Genomic DNA, 18876 nt, shown 5'->3' on the forward strand with positions numbered 1-18876 from the left:
GAACAAAAGAATAATAAAGGCACCTCAACTTTTCCTCATTTATGTAGCACAGTCTTATAATATGCATCCAGATATCCTCCAATCACACAAGCTGAAAATTGTTCCACTTTACTGCAGTTCTGTAACCATATGGGAACCAATCCTGTCTGTGTTCTGTGCACATCCATAATTCCTGCTGAATGACCCACCCTGGGAGCGAGTTACCACTGACCCAGGGCTGGGACAGCAGGAGGGTGCAGGTTGGGGGGGAGAGCCCAGGGCTGGGGCGGCAGGGGGTGTGGGTGGGAGAACCCAGGGCTGGGGCAGCAGGGGAGTGTGGGGGGGAAGCCCAGGGCTGGGGTGGGGGGCAGCCAAAATTTTTTTTTTCCTTGGGGGCAGCAAAAAACCTAGAGCCGGCCCTGGCTGTAGTATCTGAGTGCCCACAGCCTTTGGTGTATTTATCCTCACAATACCTCTGTTGGTCCTATTTACAGATGGGGAACCAAGGCAAAGAGCGATTAAGGGTTTGTTTAGACAAACAATTAGTGGGTAGTAAGCTGGGGTATAAATCTGCACTAACTGTCTGAGTGGACCTTAATGCTGTGCACCAAAATTTCCCCAGTGCATATTGACAGTACACTAGGATGGTAGCAGGGCCCACATGGACAGTTAGTGTGAAGTAGGTTAATGGGCTGTAGATTTGCACCCCAGCTTGTCACACACTAAGTGTTAGTCTAGGGTCACACATGAAGCAGGGACTTGAACTGTGGTTTCCTCAGCCCCCGGCTCTGAGCCTAACTGCTAGACCATGCTTCCTCTGAATAGGAGGTTAGTCTTGAGTTAAAAGGCCCAGTCATTAGAGTGGGCTATTATCTTCTGCCCATGATTTCACCCTTTTACAACCATATGAAACAGAAATGTAGGTGCAGTTTCCATCATCCTTTTTAACATCAGCTAGTATTTTAATGCACGCTTTGCGCAACAACGACAGCCTGCTAATCTGTTCTGTTAAACGGGGTTCTTTCCATTCCTGATAGATGGCCAGCTTATGCCCTCAGAGATACAAGAATGGAGGCTCCCCATCCCAAGAAGATATCATCCCTTCTAAACACAAGAGCATCCCTCATCTCTGCAGCACTTTTGCCCTCTTACCAAGAGCCTTGTAGGGCTGGTATCTGTGTGGTGGGCAGTGGTGGGCAAAGTGACTGGACATTCTGTTTTTTCCAGGACTGTCCCATTTTTCAACTATCCTGGAAATCTGGAACCTTCAAACTGGACACAAAGCTATTTGTTTTGTGCTCAGCAGCCTCTCGTATTCCTCCTCCCTAGCAGGGGGTGCTACTGCAGGGGAATCCATTCTCCCCATTGGGCCTGATACCATACATAGGACTAAAAGTTTTCCAAATTTTGATTTTTATGAAGGGAGCTCTGCTTCATGGTGGCAGAGGGGTAATGCATGGCCCTTAGTTTGTATTTGTTTTACTGTAAATGCCTATGTTGCTTTGTTAACTGAGTCTCTGATGGCTACAGTTTGCATTTTTTTCTGTCAGACCCCACTTTCATGGGCTAGATTCTTAAGTCATTTATCCATTCCCACTTTTTTTCTGCATTATTAAAATATCAGTAAAGAAGTATTTAAAAAATACCAACCAATCAACCAACCAATAAATAGCATCCAGAGCAGGGGTAGGCAACCTATGGCACGCGTGCCAAAGGCAGCACGCGAGCTGATTTTCAATGGCACTCACACTGCCCGGGTCCTGGCCACCGGTCCGGGGGGCTCTGCATTTTAATTTAATTTTAAATGAAGCTTCTTAAACATTTTAAAAACCTTATTTACTTTACATACAACAATAGTTTAGTTATATATTATCGACTTATAGAAAGAGACCTTCTTAAAACATTAAAATGTATTACTGGCACGCGAAACCTTAAATCAGAGTGAATAAACGAAGACTCGGCACACCACTTCTGAAAAGTTGCCGACCCCTGATTCAGAGAGTGATCAGCTTCCTAGCTGAGGAAGCATAAGGGGATCATTTATATCACCAAGTGATTGGAATAAATTATGTTCAATACACTGGTTTCACATCCACTTGCTGCAGACAATAATGAAGGAATAACCTACAGTATGCATTTGGTAAGAAAAATAAAAATTCCCCACTCTTGTTTCAGGTGCTCTGCCTTTATAATTATAGAAGAGATGTAGGGCTGGAGAGCCCTGCTTTTCACAGCATAGCAGAATTCTACCGGATCTCAGCAGCACAGAGACTGCTGATGACCCTTTTAAAGCACAAATCATTCCTAACTTTTTAGGTCAGCCCCTGAGAACAGAGGGGAGAATCACTACCTAAGTACTGAACAGAGTGTTCGAACACAGTGTGTATACTGGTGACATTCTGACATTTTGGTTATAATACACGCATTTCAGATTATTACACTGTGAAAGAGTGCTGGATTCACAAGGATTTTCTCGGTCTTTTCTGAGCCAGCATTACAGCTGCAGTTTCAACTCTAATGACAAGCGGCTAGGTCATCTGCTTTTGTAAATCAGTACGACTTCAATGGAACTACACCAGTTTAAAACAGCTGAGGATCTGTCTGACTGCTTTTTCTGAACAGACCTGCTTATAGAGTCCAGCTGGTTACAGGCCTTGATTCTGTTCTAACGTTGCTTTTACACCAGTGTAACTCTATTGACATCAGTGGGGTTACTCTGACTTACACTGGTGTAAGTGAAAACCAAATCATCACCTAAAGTCTAGTGAATGAAACTCTGATCATAAAAATTGGCTGTGCACCGTCTTTAATATTTCCAAATTTCTGACCAGAACAGCTGATTTGTGAGCTGTGTGACACTTTGACAGATTGTCTCACTGTATGGTATTGTGTCATTTATTGCCTCCAAGATTAGGTGAAAAGAGGCAGATCCAGATTCTGCTGGGTGCAGCAGAGAGTGGGCTGTCAAGGAACCCATTATCACTAAGTGGTTCTGACCCTGATCCTAAACTGAAGAACTCAACGTAATTTATGCCATTAACACCACTGGGAGCAGGATCAAGCCCTCTCTCTCGAGCCTGACTCTGGGCACAGCTTAGAGTAGGCTAGGAACTGCTCTGAACAGTGCCAGCTCATGATACTTGGAGCACATCTTGCTCCAACCACCCTCCCAGCTGCCCTGACACATTCCTTGTGTGTTGGGAGGAAGGCAGAGGACCCATGTTTGCTGGATCTACACCTGCTCAGGCCTCTCCCATCTGACGGGAGCTACCAGCTCTCTTTGTGTCATACGAGTGATGATTAGGGAGCACAATAGGATAGGGACTCTGGCCTCTCTCTCTCTCTCTCTCTCTTTTTTTTAAATTAAAATGATACTTCTCTGTAAATGGACATCTAAAAAACATAAAAATGGTGGATTTACTTTACCAAAAAGGTACAACATATGGACACATTTAGATCTTACTGTTTTCCTTCATGTGCACACAAGTTGTGTAAAAGGATCCTGTTTCTCCATAGACTATAGTATTTAATAATTAGCATCTGCTCAATGGGATAAACTTCCTCACATAACTGTTTGCAGGCTCTGGGCCTCATTTGGTGATGTTAAAATACTATGCTTAAGCTCATTTACAGGACGAGACAAAGCAAACAGCCAAAATCCCATCAAGATGAACCGCTAACACAGGCAGATTAAGGTTTCCTGGGGCCCTGGGCCAGAGCAAGTGGGGGGCCCCTCTCCACCCCTTCTGCTTGTGGGCCCGCACCCGTTCTGCCCTTTCCACCTGAAGCCCAGCCCACAGCTCCACCCCTTTCTGCCCTTTCCCCAGGGCCCTGCCCTTGTTCCACCCAGGATCCCCCCATTGCAGCCCCCAACCCGTTTGCTCCTTTCTCTCCCCCACTCCTCCCCCTGCAGCCCCAAGACCAGAGAAGCTCTTTCCCCACACCACAGCCCCTGGGTAGCTTGCACTGCTGCTCTCTATACTGTACTTGGTCTATAGTTAAGTGGTGGACTTGTGTCCCCAGAACTGTCCTGATACTTTTCACATGTGTTAAATTCACTTAAAACTTTTCTTTGGAGAAATGCAGGGAAACACATACAAAGTTGTAAATTAAAAAATTGGGGGTGTTTAGTCTAATATTTACCCTAATATCTTTATGTTCCTAATTATAAGATTGGGTTTTTTGTTTTGGTTTGGTTTTTTGAGTAATTAAGCCTCCGAACCAGCAATTCCAGAGAGAGTTTGGAATACACATGTGAAGTATATAAAGGTATGTTTTATTTTAGCCCTAAATTTTGGCACTAACATTAGTGTTTACTTCTATAATACGTAGTGGGCTAGATCCTTAGTTAATGTATATCAACCTAGCTCCACTGACTTCAGTGGAGTTTTATGCTGATTTACACTAGCTGAGGATCTGGCCCTGAATTTCTATAAAGTTCTTAAATCTTGATTTCTTTTTGGAATTCTAAGGCAAGGGTGTTCAGTAGCATTTTAAGTTGCAGGTGCTCCTACATTAATTCTTCTTTGTGCTTTGCTGTTTGTTAAACAACATTTACTCAGAATTTTCTCTTGGTCAGTAGAAATTGAAATTGACAGGCACCATTTTCTGCAGGGAGAGTGGAAATGTAATGAGAAACCTGGTGCCATGGATGCTCTTCCATGCAGGTATGTGAGAGTGACTGTGCTCTCGTACTATTCGTGCTGAGTTTCTAGGTGAAAAAAACTGGAGGATTCCATACAAATGCTACTTGATACCATGTTGAATTGTTTCCCTCCATTAAGTACCTCCCCAAAAATCAGAGTACTGACTTTTCAGGAATATTCACACTGAAAACAAACTCAGAACTACTGATCACAACCAGTGCTATGTTCTCTGTTATATTCAATTATTATTTTAATGCATTGATATGTTGGTTTACATGTATGGTATTGGTAACGTTAGGAGTATTGTAATGCTCTCTATATGTAAGCACAGGCATAAGTAGCTTATCTGTAGACAGTGGTTGGTTTCCATACATATACCTTTGGTCTAGGGAGTTTGATTTGTGCAGATTAGGGATGTGATTAATCTAATATATATTTTAGATATTCCAGATGCCAAAGGCCATCTCTCTTCCAACACACGCAAATCTGGATAATGACCCCTTTGAACAACGTCCACTCCCATTGACTTCAATGGTCTTTGGATTAGCCCTTCAGTGAAAATAACCCATGCTTGCATCATGACTCGTAAGGAATGAACTCAACTGCCACCATTCTTCAACAGACACTGAACCTGGAAAGCAGCTCCGCAGGCCTGACAAGACTTTTACTTCTTGGTGAGCAGCTCGTTGCTGCAGAGATTTTAGTGTGGATTCCCCCAAAGCAGGATTTGCAGCCTATGAAGGTAAACTGGAAATTTCCTTGTCTTCTAACACGGTTCACATTTTAAATGTATTACTGAAGGGCTAACTTTTGCCCCCAGTTACACCTACACAACTTCATTGAGTCAATGGAGCTGCACCTGAGGGCAGAATTTGGTTCTAAGGCCCTGATCTTGCAATGAGCTGCATGTAGGCAGAGCCCTAGTGAGCAGGATTGGGACCTAGGGTTTGTATTTTAAGCTCTTTGTCAATATGGTGATACACTGAGAAATCCCTAAATGCCAGCTCCAGAGAAAGTATGAGAGGTCCCAGCCCACTCCTAGGCAGATTGTCCTAAAACGCTGTAAGCAGAGAGAAAGGATGAGGAACTTCAGCCCACTCCCACTCAGACTGATTCAGACATGCTAAGTCCCAAAGAGAAATGTAGGACTTAGATACTGAGTCTGATATGTAGACAGCTACTTAGATACTGAGTCTGAAGAGAAAGCGAAAAGAAATCACTGTTTAGGAACTTTCGGAATTGTAGAGCATTACCAAAAAGTAGCATTTAACTCTGCAGAATGGCACCCTTTATTTCTGATGGGGCATTTTAAGCCACTTTTATTCCCATAAGCAGAGTTGCATCTTGGGACAGGTTGTTGGTGTCGTGTGTGCATAAGTGTGTGCACGCTTTTGCATGTCCCTCTTTGAACATCTGGGCTTTGCTTCAGGTATAAGTTAACATTGCCGCGGGATGTTTGTAAACATTAAACAATGTGTGTCCTTGCATCATCCTCATCGATATCCTAACATTTGCTTTGTCCTCCAGCATGAGCTAATTGTTGACATAAGGCTGCCATAAACTGTTGCTGACGACCTGTGGGATTAATGGGCTGGGAAGAGATGGCAAAGTATTAGATTAGTTCCTCATTCTGGATTATAGTTTGATCAATTGTACTGTGTCATGAAGGTCCACATCAATATGAAAGTTCAGGATTAAATGAAGTGTATACTGTATTTTACAATATCATTACTAGTACTTTTTAATGGGCTTTGTTTTCTCTGTACTCTTCGAATGATCTTTGCATTCACTGCTAGACTGGAAAGGGCTGTTTTGACACTATTTATTGTTCTAAGCTAAATGCTTCAGTATTAGAAATTGCCAGTGATCTCTTTCAAGAAGGGAATGGTGGAAAGGGAGAGAGGACATTTTATGTAGTAATTGTCTTGTAACCAATTTAGACTCTCCATTGGAATATTAAAAGATGTTACAGCATGCTGTGCCTCTTGGGGACCTTTTAATGGTTCCATATTTTTCATCACTGAGGACAGAACTCAAGACATCAAGGAAACTTCTAGAAACGGACTTTTTAACCACTTGATTCTAAAGGACAATCTCTATTAGCCATTACTGCACTAGGGCTTTATCCCCCATGGATCAGTCACTAGATGGTGACATGATCGCACACACTTCAACAAGTTGGACAGTCCATCAAACACACTATCTATTTGTGATACATACCTTCATTTGCTTTGAAAACATTAGGAAAAAAGTGATGCTCCTGATTCCATCTCCTTAATTGCTCCTCTTTGTTTCCTCAGGACACAAATTATGTGTAGGAAAATTTAAATATGCTGAATGTACTGTGTGTGGCTGGAATCATTGGGTGGGAAGTCTATGGTGTGAGTTATACAGGATAATCACATGTTAGATGCCCATATGTTAGATGACTATACTCATCTCTGAATTTCCTGTAAAAGAAGGTCTAATAGGTATATTTACATATAACAATCTTTGAACATAAATACGCTGGTTTCTTCTCTTTTCTTCTCCCCTCCTCCCCCCCAATTTGAAAACCAAGGCCTGCATTTTCAAAAATGACAGATTTATCTCATTAGACTGACCTAACACTTGGTAAAGCACCCCTATCCTTTCATGTATTTATACCTGCTCCTGTATTTTTTACTTCATACATCTGATGAAGTGGGTTCTAGCCCACGAAAGCTTATGCCCAAATAAATTTGTTAGTTAGGTGCCACAAGGACTCCTTGTTTTTTAAAAAAAATGACAGATGATCTTGGGTGCCTTAAATCCTGGTTGCTCAACTTGAGCTATCTTAAAAAGGCCTGATTTTTTCTGATGAGTGGGTGCTGTTCAAAATGCATGTATTCCCCACCACCCAGATGGAATGTTCACTGTGCCAATTGCCTTGCTTAAAGCTCCTGTCCAGCTCCTGGGTTATCATTCATTTTACAACAGAAGAAAAATTTCTATCTTTCACAAAAGTGTACTTCTCTGATATTTTATAACCTGCTTCCCCACTGCCAGAAGTTGGGGGAATGACTTAGTGGCACTGACTTGCAAATATTGATTATAGCCCATTGACTTCAATGGAATCATCACTGATGTGAAAGCAGCATCAGGCTCTCTGTTTTGAACTGTGTGCATCTGAGATTTATTTGCGCTGCTGTTTCAGTACTGTCCTTCCAAGTACAGGTGCTAATTAGAGGCGAGATTGAGGCCTTCTTGCACAGTCATGCAAGAGGGTCAGGAAGAGAAACTTTACTTCCTTGCATTGGCCACCCAGATTGTGGGCATCAGCACAGGAAGAAGAGCAGTCTCTCTGTGGGATTGCTGCATTTCCTTATCCTACTCAAGTGGGTGAGGTGTAGGTAGCCTTCGCTCTGATCCCACAGTTCACCAGCTGGCATAGTTGCAGTGGTGTGCAGGGAGAAGTATGCTGCACCTAGTTTAGACCTGCCACAAAGTAATTCCCCTTGCAGAGCAAGAGGGAAACCAGAAGGCAGATTGTGACCTGAGATGCCAGTCTGCCTTTGGGACAGCATAACACAGTGCTCAGGGCTCCTGACTGATCCCCAAGGATAGGCCCACGCTCCAAAATTCAGATCTAAATCTGGACCTCCTCACACTTGCAGTGTACGTGTATTAATATCCAGGATTTTATTTTGACCCATTACAGAACTGCAGCTACCAACAGTGAAGTTCCAATCTGGGGTTTTGCTTTGGGCCACTCTTTCACAGTAACACTGTTGTGTTTCACGTTAAAAGCTGGAATCTTGGCACTGACTCCAAATTTCGCATTTCAAAGCATTCCCCTGTTCTAAACAAACAGCAGCCGCAAACTCAGCCAGGAGGACAGGTAGACGTTGAGACAGGACATTCACATTTCCACCCTCCGTGAATAAAGAGACAAAAAAGATCCACTGAACCAGTGAAAGAGCTAAGGGCTCAGAGGCAGGGAAGTGAAAATTCACCAGACACTTGTTAGACTTTGCATGAAGGGTCTTAAATAGACAGTTGAGGAGAGGATGTTATCTCTGCCAAAGTAATGAAAAACAGATTGCAAAACAAATGAATAACAAAGGGCAGCATCTGGCAAAAGTGGCTGTGCACACTTCTGATTTATGCCAAAGAGAAATATGTCTAGGAGACTATAGACTAGAACCAGACTATATTAAAATTTTTAAGTGCCCCCTCTCATGTTGATGAGCATGAAGCGATCCCATTTCCCTGTGCTCTGTTTAGTAGTGCACATGATTAGATGATACTAGGCAGGATAAACCATACTTTGTGTGAACCCTGAGCTTTTTCGTTGGCCTGCTTGATTAACCATACAAGAGGCAACACCCATAGACAGATTTTTAGGCAATTTTCAATGTATTTAAAAAAAATTTATGGGGGCTTAGGGATCAGAAGCAAATGGAAAAAACATCAGCTGAGCAGTAAAACTTATAAAAGTTGATTAGAAAATAAAACACATTTAAAACTGTCAACCCCAGCTGTCTGTACACAGCCAGCTGTCTAGCTGGAAAGGTAGACAAAAATGTACATGGGCACAAAGGTTACATCTACACAGGGATAAAAGACCAGCGGCCTGGCCATGGTTGGCCTGGGTCAGCTGATTTGGGCTTGGGTTGTCGGGCTAAATATCACTGTTTAGGTGTTTGGGCTCCGGTCTGAATTTGAAATCGGGGACCCTCCACCCTTGCAGGGTCCCACAGCTTGGGCTCCAGCCCAAGCCCAAAGATCTATAAAGCAATTTTTCAGCCCCAGAGAAGAAGCCCCGCGAGCCTGAGTCAGCTGACCCAGGCCAGCCGTGGGTTTTTTATCCCTATCTAGACATATTTTAAAGGCCCAGGGCTAAATTCTCCGCTAGCATAACTCCCTTGACTTCAATGGAGTTACACCAGCAAGAGAATTTGGCCTCCAGGTTCACTCAGGGTCTACACTGGCTTCTGCCTGTGTAGATGCTGGTGGAAGTCAGTGGAAAATCCACCAGGGAGAAGGTTGCAGTATTGTGAACCTCTCCATCCACTGCTGGGGTTTCAGGAAGCCAGCACAGCACTGATTAAATAGTAAGCTAGGGCAGCCAGGGAATGCATTGAAATAACACATTCACTCAGCAGGTCCCACCAGTTGGGCTCCTATGGAACCTTACCCCATCCATTACAACAGCTGTGTCTGGTTGGGAACTCTGGATGGAAAGGTGGCAGCCCTGCCCCAGGATACGTTCCTCAGGGGGAGAGTGGTACAATTTTCACCTCCCTACCATCTCGCATAAATATAGTCCTTGGCGGGGGGCATGTGAGAGAGAGAATGTCTGTAAGAACCCTTGTTAAACATGAATGTCAATGCACTGCCAGTATAGGGTCCTGTAACATCATAGCTGGCCATTAAAGGAAACTGGGCTCAGCTCTCCTGTTCCAGTCCAGGTGAACCCATTTGGGCCAATTAAGAGGGCAGGGAAGCATCTAGGGGCTAAAAGAGGCCTGGTAAGAAAGCCAGGAAGTCAGAGCAGACTGAGTCAGTCAGGAGTCAGACAATAGAACACCAGGAAACCTGTCAGAGAGAGAAGCTCATTCCTGGGAGAAGGCTGAAGGCAGGAGAGTAACAAGTGGGTTTGCTGGCTGGTATCACCAAAGCTGGAGAGAGCTGAAGGCAGGAGGAGAAGCAGCAGAGGGAGTTGCTTGCTGGCTCTAAGCCAGAGAGCTCTGGACCCAGAGGTACTGTGAGAGGGCCAGGGGGAGTGAGGGATGCTCCAAGCCAGGAGGCTGTGGGATCTCCTGCTGGGAATAGTGGGGTTATCCCCCCAAAGGAAGGGCTGGAGTGACTGTCCTGACAGACAGTCCGGGTATAGCAGAAGACACTGCAATGTCTTATGTCAATGGCCAAGGAGATGTATGATTTTTAAGGACTATGTGCACTGGGGTGAGATGGATTATGCTATGGGACTTCTGCTTTATGTTTTGTTGTTAAAGCATTTTGATGGACTTGAGGACATGCTTGCATGGAGTTACTCGGGACGCAGGAGGCAAACTGAGGTGAGGCCTCTAGGTCACAAGGGGATGCCTGGAGAAGGCCGTGCACCTAGAGATCCCCAGAGGTTTATTTCTGCAATCCAGATTTTGCTACACTAAGGAGTTTGTGTGTGTCGAAGGGATGCTGCTGGAGGCGATGTAGAAGAACAAAGTGTGAATGATGGTACGCATTTTCCATTTTTCCCCTTCAGCAGAAAAACATCTATGAAATACAAAAGCCAAGTTGAACTAACACTAAGTTTCTGAAACAAGCACAGAGAGAATTTCACAGCCAAGCCTGCCATTCTGTGGCATAATCCACCACATTATACTTAGATATCACAGCATATATTAGATAATAGTGAACCACCCTCCAAATGCTATCATAACACAATAAACTGTTATAGCTAAAATTGCAGCTGTACATGCATTATATAGCTCTGTTTTTTCATACACATAGCTATGTTCAGGACATACCAACAGAGAAAACCCTAATTCTCTTGCTAGAAGGTTGCAGCATAACACTACTTTATTTCTTAAAATTCAGAATGATAACACACAAGAACCCCAAAACACAGAGAGAGACAAAGCAGGCTGCTCCTTAAGGCAGAGAGGCACAATTCAAACCACTTCATTCTAAGATAGGTGTCTGATGAAGTGAGTCTGATTGCACACTTTCCTACAGATTCCCCTATCCTGCAAGCAAGACCAGGAAACTCCTTAAAACTTAAAGTGATAGCTTGTAATTTTAACACCATTTCAATACACCACAATAATATTAAGGTTCCTTTTGGACCATAAGCTCCCATGCTTGGTCTCAGCCCAAAGATGGATTTTGTTTGGAAATTTGAGTTAGAGCTATTTGGCCATTCTTGTGGAAGCTGTTGTCTCCCACTAGAGGCCGAGTCTAGCTCCCACCAGCATCAATGGGATTTGAATCAGGCACTAGCCTACACTTGGGTTCAGCTTCTGATAAGTCTGCAAATTAAATGAGCTTTGTGGTCTGTTCCTAATCCCAGTGGGTCTTTGTCTGCTTTACAAAGCCTCCGTACAGCTTAGCAGAAGGTGCCAGTAATGGAATAGCAGGAAAATTACAAGTCATGACAGAGGTGTATTGACACAGCTCTGTGGAGCTTTTTGCCACACTCCACTCCTGCAATCCACCATTCAGCTGTGGATTCCCTGCCTGTAGGGTGAGTTCCTTCATAAAAGACCCCCTCTTCCTGCAGCACTGGTGGAATTTTTAGGCTGTGGGACTGTAGACCTAGGTCCCAGGAGTGTTACCACTCCCTGCTCACAACCTCCAAAATGAATAATAGAAACTTAATAATAGTAATAAACGGAAGAGGCTGCAATTAGAGCACATTTGTTGCAGCAATATCTTTTCCAATAGATTATTCTGAAATCACTTCTGTTTCAAACTAAGCTTCCAAACAGTTCATTTTTATTGCATCCTAACACCTGCTCGGTTTGTTTAACCTAAAATAAAAATGAGCATGAAAATATAATGCTGGGAGCTTATTTGGTTTTTACTGTTATAATCCAATAAGAGTCATGTCTTGGTTTTGTTCCCCCGAGAGCAGAATAATTTTTGTTTGGCAATAATGTTATAGGCAGTTAGGAAGAGAGACGCCTCTACTATATATATGTGTGTGTTTTTTTTTCCAGGATTAAATAGAGTACAGAGTTCTAAGTACTGAAATGAATTGAGATGCAACTGACGTGCTGTATAAATTCAACATACTGTAGCAGTAAACCTATATGGAAGATCTGCACATTGTGAAATCTCACACCAATGGGTTACAATGATGAACACCGGGCAAACAGCTATAAAAAGATAAGGAATTCCTCCTGTTTTTACTCATTGAAAAGGTCCCATTGAAGATGATAGGAATACAGTACTCATGTGTGAGTAAGGTGAGCAGGATTTGGGGCCTTTTCTGTGTGTATTAGGTAAAATCACAGTCCAAGAAGAACAGCAGGAATTCTAAGGGATTTATAACAGGATAGAGAAATTACAAGAAGGCAGTTGCAGGTCACAAAAGACGGGCTGGGTCATCCCATCTCTACTCACCCTCCCAAACACCCCACCATATGCTTATGGGGAAATCCTATAGATTTTAATAGGGATTAAACCAATAGGTCTCTACAGATTTGACAGGTGTCTATAGCAATGACTCTAAATACCTGTAGAATTAAACAGAGAAAGACCATCTTTATAGAGGCTTCATGAGCCATCCTATAAGAATTCTACGGGAGGGGCAGAGTTCCCTCTTAAATTCCATAGGTTGATCTAAAAGTCCTCTAGAAAAGTTATTCTCTCTGAAATTTGTCTAGGATTTTTCCAAGAGGGATTGTCGCTTCTTTCTCTTGGGATGTCTCCTTTTTCCCATCTGGAGCCCATGTCCCCTATTTTGCTCTTCCCACATGCAAACTGCCAAACTCTCTCATGTCTGGGACCTCTTTCCACACACTCTTTGCTTCTCCTGAAGATTCTGACTCCCGTTCGCTATCTCAGGCCATTGCTAGCTCTGACCACTCAGGTATATTACTACTAATTACAGATTGGTGATCCAACTTTATACACAACAGTTTTGCGCTCCCATTGGGCATGGGATTATTTTACAAACTCGTGATTGGCAAGACGCTCTTTGAAACAATCCTTGCAGAAGTCTCTCTAGTGCAAGGCAATCACAGCTCTGTGTTTGGGTTTGAGAAATTCTCTCCCCTTAGGGGAGCTCTGGGAGGAATTCTGCCTCAGAAAGGCAGGATTGTTCCCGAGGATATGCTCGATGCACAGAAGCAGCGTACCTGCTGCTCCATGGCTTCTGAGGCCACAGCACACTCACCACAGTTTACCCAGCCAGTTTTGCTGGCTAGCGATTGATGCTGGGGAGCTACTGGGATTGTAGGCCTACTGTTTACCTGCCCTTCCTCACCATCTTTGGGGTGTCTAACCCCCAAGGCAGCACAGAGACTGCAATGGTTTCTAGCTTCTGCAGAAAGGTGTGAGACAAAGGGTGTAGGGGGCTCTGTGCTCCCTAACCCTCTGCAGCTGCTGAGGAACCTAGCACAATCGATCCCTGAGTGAGGTGATGGTATCCTGCTCTAGTCTCGATTAAGGGTGGGTGTTTCAAAAGTGACCAGTGGCCCGCTGACTTTAGTGGAGCAGAGTTAGGCCCATGCTGAGCATTTTTGAAAATCTCACCCTTAGTAAACAGACCCAAAGTGCTAATACGCACCGCTCAGTTCTGTGTTTTTTGCAAAGGGGAGGTCCAGAAGCTGGGAATGTTGCTTTCCAAAACAAAGCACATCCCCTTTGCTCCAAGCTTAATGCCGGATCTTCTCAAACATACAATATCTGGAGCACAGCTCCAAGCTCAGAGAGCAAAATCCTTTCTCATCACTGCCAGATAAAGGCCTGATCCTGGCCCATGGAGTTCTCTGGGAGTCACCTCATTGAACTGATTGGCTAGTAAACGTAAACAGGACCATAGTGAATATAAAAAGACAAGGCAATAATACCTGACAGTCAAATGACAAATTCTGTCTGATACAGCTTAGCAAAAGGAAAAGCAGCCATTCTTCAGGGGTTTAGCTCTCTTGATGAATTTGACAAATATAAATATTTAGTAATAGATGAGCTGTCCAGGCCTATTAAATTTCATGCTGTATGGCAGTTGTGAATTGAATAATTGTCACCAGCTGTTTAATAACTTTCACCAGAAGCCCTTGTGAAAGATCTCATTTGGCTCTGCAGTCCTAGGAATCATAATAAAAACTAAGTATATTTATCATAATACACTATCTGTTCTGTTCCACAGCATGGGTCTCTAAACAATCTGTAGGCTGCATTTTGCCTTGGAGTGACATTTCAGGGTTCTCTGTGAGTCTAGATAGTAAACTGAAGTCAGCATGCTGTCACAAAACCCTCCCCAGCATGAGACACTTTTGCCCACATGCATTCAACTTGTGTATTTCATTAATATCTTGTTATTTATTACTAGCTATAGTTAAATTTACTGCTATTTTTACACTATTCCCTGAAAAGTTGACAAACAGCTTAATTGATATTTGATTCCGGGCACCATAGTTTGCCTGGGATCTTAGTAGTCACCACTTTTTTCTAGACCAGCTGATATTTTTGGTAGAAGATGTAAGGAGAAGCTTTAGGCTTTTGTTAGTAACTGATTTTTTTTCTTCTTATCACCATTATTGTTTTGCTTTCCTGACGTTATTACCTTTGCTCTATTGTATTCCTTTTTGTTGCCTTTCTGTCTTGTGAAATCTAATTTCTTAAATTACAGTTTTGTGTTTTCTGTGTTCTGGAGTTGGGTTAATTCAATTGAATATTTTGACATTTTCTGTTTTTACTTTCATTCAGACTGGACCGAGCATTGGGGACTGTACTGGAAGGAACAGCCCTGCACTTGCATGAGCTGGCCAAGATGATCCACTGTATGCTTTACACTTCTGAGTTCTGTTATTCTAAACCATTGGGTTGAGAGCATTCCTTTCTTCCTTCACAGGCAAGGAGAAGAATGCCAGCGACTGAATGAGCTAGTGAAGTATGATGAATGCATAAATCCTCAGATTATGCAGCTGCAAATCTTGTCCAAACTTCCCAAAGCCTCTTTGGTCTGGAAATGGAACCAGAGATCTAATATCTGGCTCTTACGTAGTGCTTTTCATCTGTAGATCTCAAAGCACTTCACAGCCTTTAATGTATTTATCTTCGCAACATTCCTGTGAGGTAGGGAAATGCTCTTATCCCCATTTCACAGATGGGGACTGAGGCGCACAGAGACTAAGGGCATGTCTACACTTAAAACACTACAGTGATGCAGCTGCAGTGCAGGTAAACACTACCTATGCTGACGGGAGGGGTTCTCCCATCAGTGTAGGTAATCCACCTCCCCGAGAGGCGGTAGGCAGGTTGACAGAAGAATTCTTCTGTTGACCTAGCATTGTCTACACAAGGAGTGACTGGCTTAACAGTGCTGCTCAGGGGTGTGGATTTTTCACACCCCTGAGGACACAGTTACACCAACCTAATTTTCTAGTGTAGACCAGGCTTAAGGGACTTGCAAAAGGTCACACAGGAAGTTTGTGGCAGAACGGGGACTTGAACCCCTGTCTCCCAAGTCCTAGGCTAGTGTTTGAGAGACAGGATCCAGTGTTGCCAGCTCTGGCTATTTTATCACAAATTGCATGATATTTGGTGTTTTCCTTGATGCTCCATCTCCTGGATGCATGTAATTGAGAATCTCACCTGTTGCTTTTTTTTTTTTTTTTTTTTTTAAAGTAAGTTTCTAGTCTTTGTGGCTATGGAGATAGTGGTTTTTTCTGAATTCATGAATTTTAAGCCTAATAAATATTGGGTTCTTTGTTGTTTGCTTGCTGGGTTTTGAGTCTTCAGGGTGTACTCAGGTCACGTTTTCAAGCTTGTCTCATGATTTTTAGGGGCCTGACTCATGATTTTTGAATGTTTGAGGTTTGTTGATGCTGAGGATCTCTTGTAAGGTTTCTAGTACTACTTCATTTCAATGGATATTTGCTTATTTTGAGACTTGACCCAATTCCCATTTTAGACTTTACGTTGCCTGCAATGGGCATTGAATCACGGCCCTAATACTTTTTGTTGCATTATAATCTGGGGTGCACAAAGAGCACACAACTGAAGGAAGGAAGGAAATTATTTTTATACAGTACTTCAAAATAGCTTTGGTTTCAATCAATGGATGATTCAGGTTGCTGCTTATTGTAATCAAAGCAGTTTCCCCATGTCTACTTCTCACTTATTGCTCAGTTAGGAATGGCCCTGCATTCAGGGTGCTGAGGTGCTGCTGTATCATCCCAGGTGGAGCAGTGGGAGGCATTCTGCATCAGGGTTTGCAGGTGTACAAAGGACGCATGCCTACTGCTACACCCTTTTGTGCAGTTTGCCACTTTCTCTCAGCAGGTTAATTCTCCTGCCCAATATGGGAGGGATGGGGCACACCCAGAATGCCACCTTATCATACACACCCCTCCCAAGGGTGTACCATAAAAGAAGCAGGGAGAAAGACGTTTCTGTGTTTCCCAGGGCAATTCTACCTGGCTTTTCTGCAAGCTTCATAGTGGGAGAGAAGGCTCCACATGCCCTACCTTACACTGTACACATGCGTAAGATCTAGGCACAATCTGGCCCTTAATGTTTTTTTAATGAACCCTGCTCTATTTCATTTACCTTTCCTGCCTCCAGGTGTGTGGTGAAAGTTCAATCCAGGTAACTATGGACTGGAATAAGCTATCAGTCATTCTGTTCTGTAATAGCTATAAGTAACTGTAATGGTTTCCATTGTGTGCATTGAAAGGATCTCTGGGTTGAGCGAGAGTCTAGGGAAAGGTCTGGTCCTTTTGCATTATTTATTTAGCTTAGATAAAGAACTACATAAATCCATGGAGGATAGGTCCATCAATGGCTATTAGCCATTATGCACAGGGATAGTGTCCTTAGCCTCTGTTTGCCAGAAGCTGGGTGACAGGGGCTGGATCTCTTGATGATTACCTGTTCTGTTCATTCCCTCTGGACAGGATACTGGGCTAGATGGACCTTTGGTCTGACCCAGTATGGCCGTTTTTATTTTCTTATGTTACCCCCATAGAAAAGTGTAGAAGAATCTGGACCTAAATAGCCAAGCAGGTAAAGAGTAAATGAGGCAGCAGGATAATTCACTGTTCGGTTTCTTGCTTCTGCCTTCTGTTGTTGTAGCATTCAAGCCACAATCAAGACTGAGACCCCATTCTGCATGAAGCTGTACATACAAAGGTAAAGAAACCTTGCATTTAAAATAATTTAAATCCCTTGCCCAACACAAACTGAATATTAACCTGTCAGCTCCTATATTGTTTAGCCCCTTGTTGGCTTGACTTCACACCCCTCTCTTATGTAGAGAACTGAGAACTCTCTCTAGCACATCAGACATTGAGAATCTGAATCATTGCTTCAGTGGAACAATGGGCATGGAGTGCAAAATAGATGCAAAATGCTACCATTCTGAATTAGTAGTGATTGACACCCCATTGCACTGATGTCAATGAGGAGAGAAGGTGCAGGCTAACAATGAATTAGGGCCAAGATGTTATATTTGGGATGTACAGTGTGAGTGCTTAGTAAGTTTAACTCTTTCTCTGAGTGCTGTATGTCCTGAACCATGCTGGTAGCAGATAGTGTGCTGCTGGAGGTATGATGGTCTGGAAGAGATGGAAAGCTAAGGTCTGACGACTCATAATCATTAAAAATCCAATGTAGCAGTTTGTTTAAGCGAGAGGGCAGTTATCCTCGGTGGCCTGGCCCAATTCCAGTTTGGTCCATTACATCCTGTCTACCAAAAAATCCCATCTGCTGTTTCAATTGGATAGAATCTTCTTTCCTTCCCATCTTAAAGTGTACTGATGCTGTGCACAGTTAGACAGCTGCTGTTGTTCCACCCCAAAGGTGGCTGCATTCAGTGGTAAACAAAGTGAGGGTGGTATATTTAGGGATAAATAATGGTTCTGAGTCAGCGGAGCACTGGGGACAAAGCAGCTGTGACACATTAGTGGTGGTGGAGGGAGGCCTTATGCCTACATGATTGAAGGGGGAGCATGCTCAGGAGTGGTACTTGTTACAGCTGTATTCAAGGTGAAGCATGTGCTGTTCCCCTCCCAGTACTGCCTTGTGCTGCTCAGGGAGTGCAAGGTGATGCACTGTGGCTGCACTCCTGTGCATGTGCCCTCTAGGATGACCAAATGTCCCGATATTTAACCTTTTGTCCCGCTTCCTGATCAATGTATGATCGGGATGCCATTTGTCCCAATATTCAGGTAAGGAGAGGGAGGCACCGACGCTGTGGGTGCTCTAGGGCTGGAGCACCCACGGGGAAAAATTGCAGCCCAGCTCCCCCCTCTCGCCTCCTTCTCCCCCCTCCCCTCCAGCGCGCCAAGTCCCCGCTCCTCCCCCCCCCAGCGCTTCCCACCGCCTAACAGCTGTTTGGCAGTGCTTAGCGCTTTCCAGGAGGGAGGGGGGAGGAGCAGGGATGCAGCGTGCTCAGGGGAGGAGGCGGAGAAGAGGCAGGGCAGGGGCGGGGACTTGAGGGAAGGGGGTGGAATGGGGGTGGAGCGAGGGCAGATGAAGGGGCGGAGCGAGGGCAGATGCTTGGGCGGGAAGAGGCGGGGGGTGGGCGAGCACCCACCCAGCCGAGGGGAAGTCG

This window comes from Terrapene carolina, unplaced genomic scaffold (assembly GCF_002925995.2).
Source record: "Terrapene carolina triunguis isolate 2854851 unplaced genomic scaffold, T_m_triunguis-2.0 Scaffold34029, whole genome shotgun sequence".
Lineage (NCBI taxonomy): Eukaryota > Metazoa > Chordata > Testudines > Emydidae > Terrapene > Terrapene triunguis.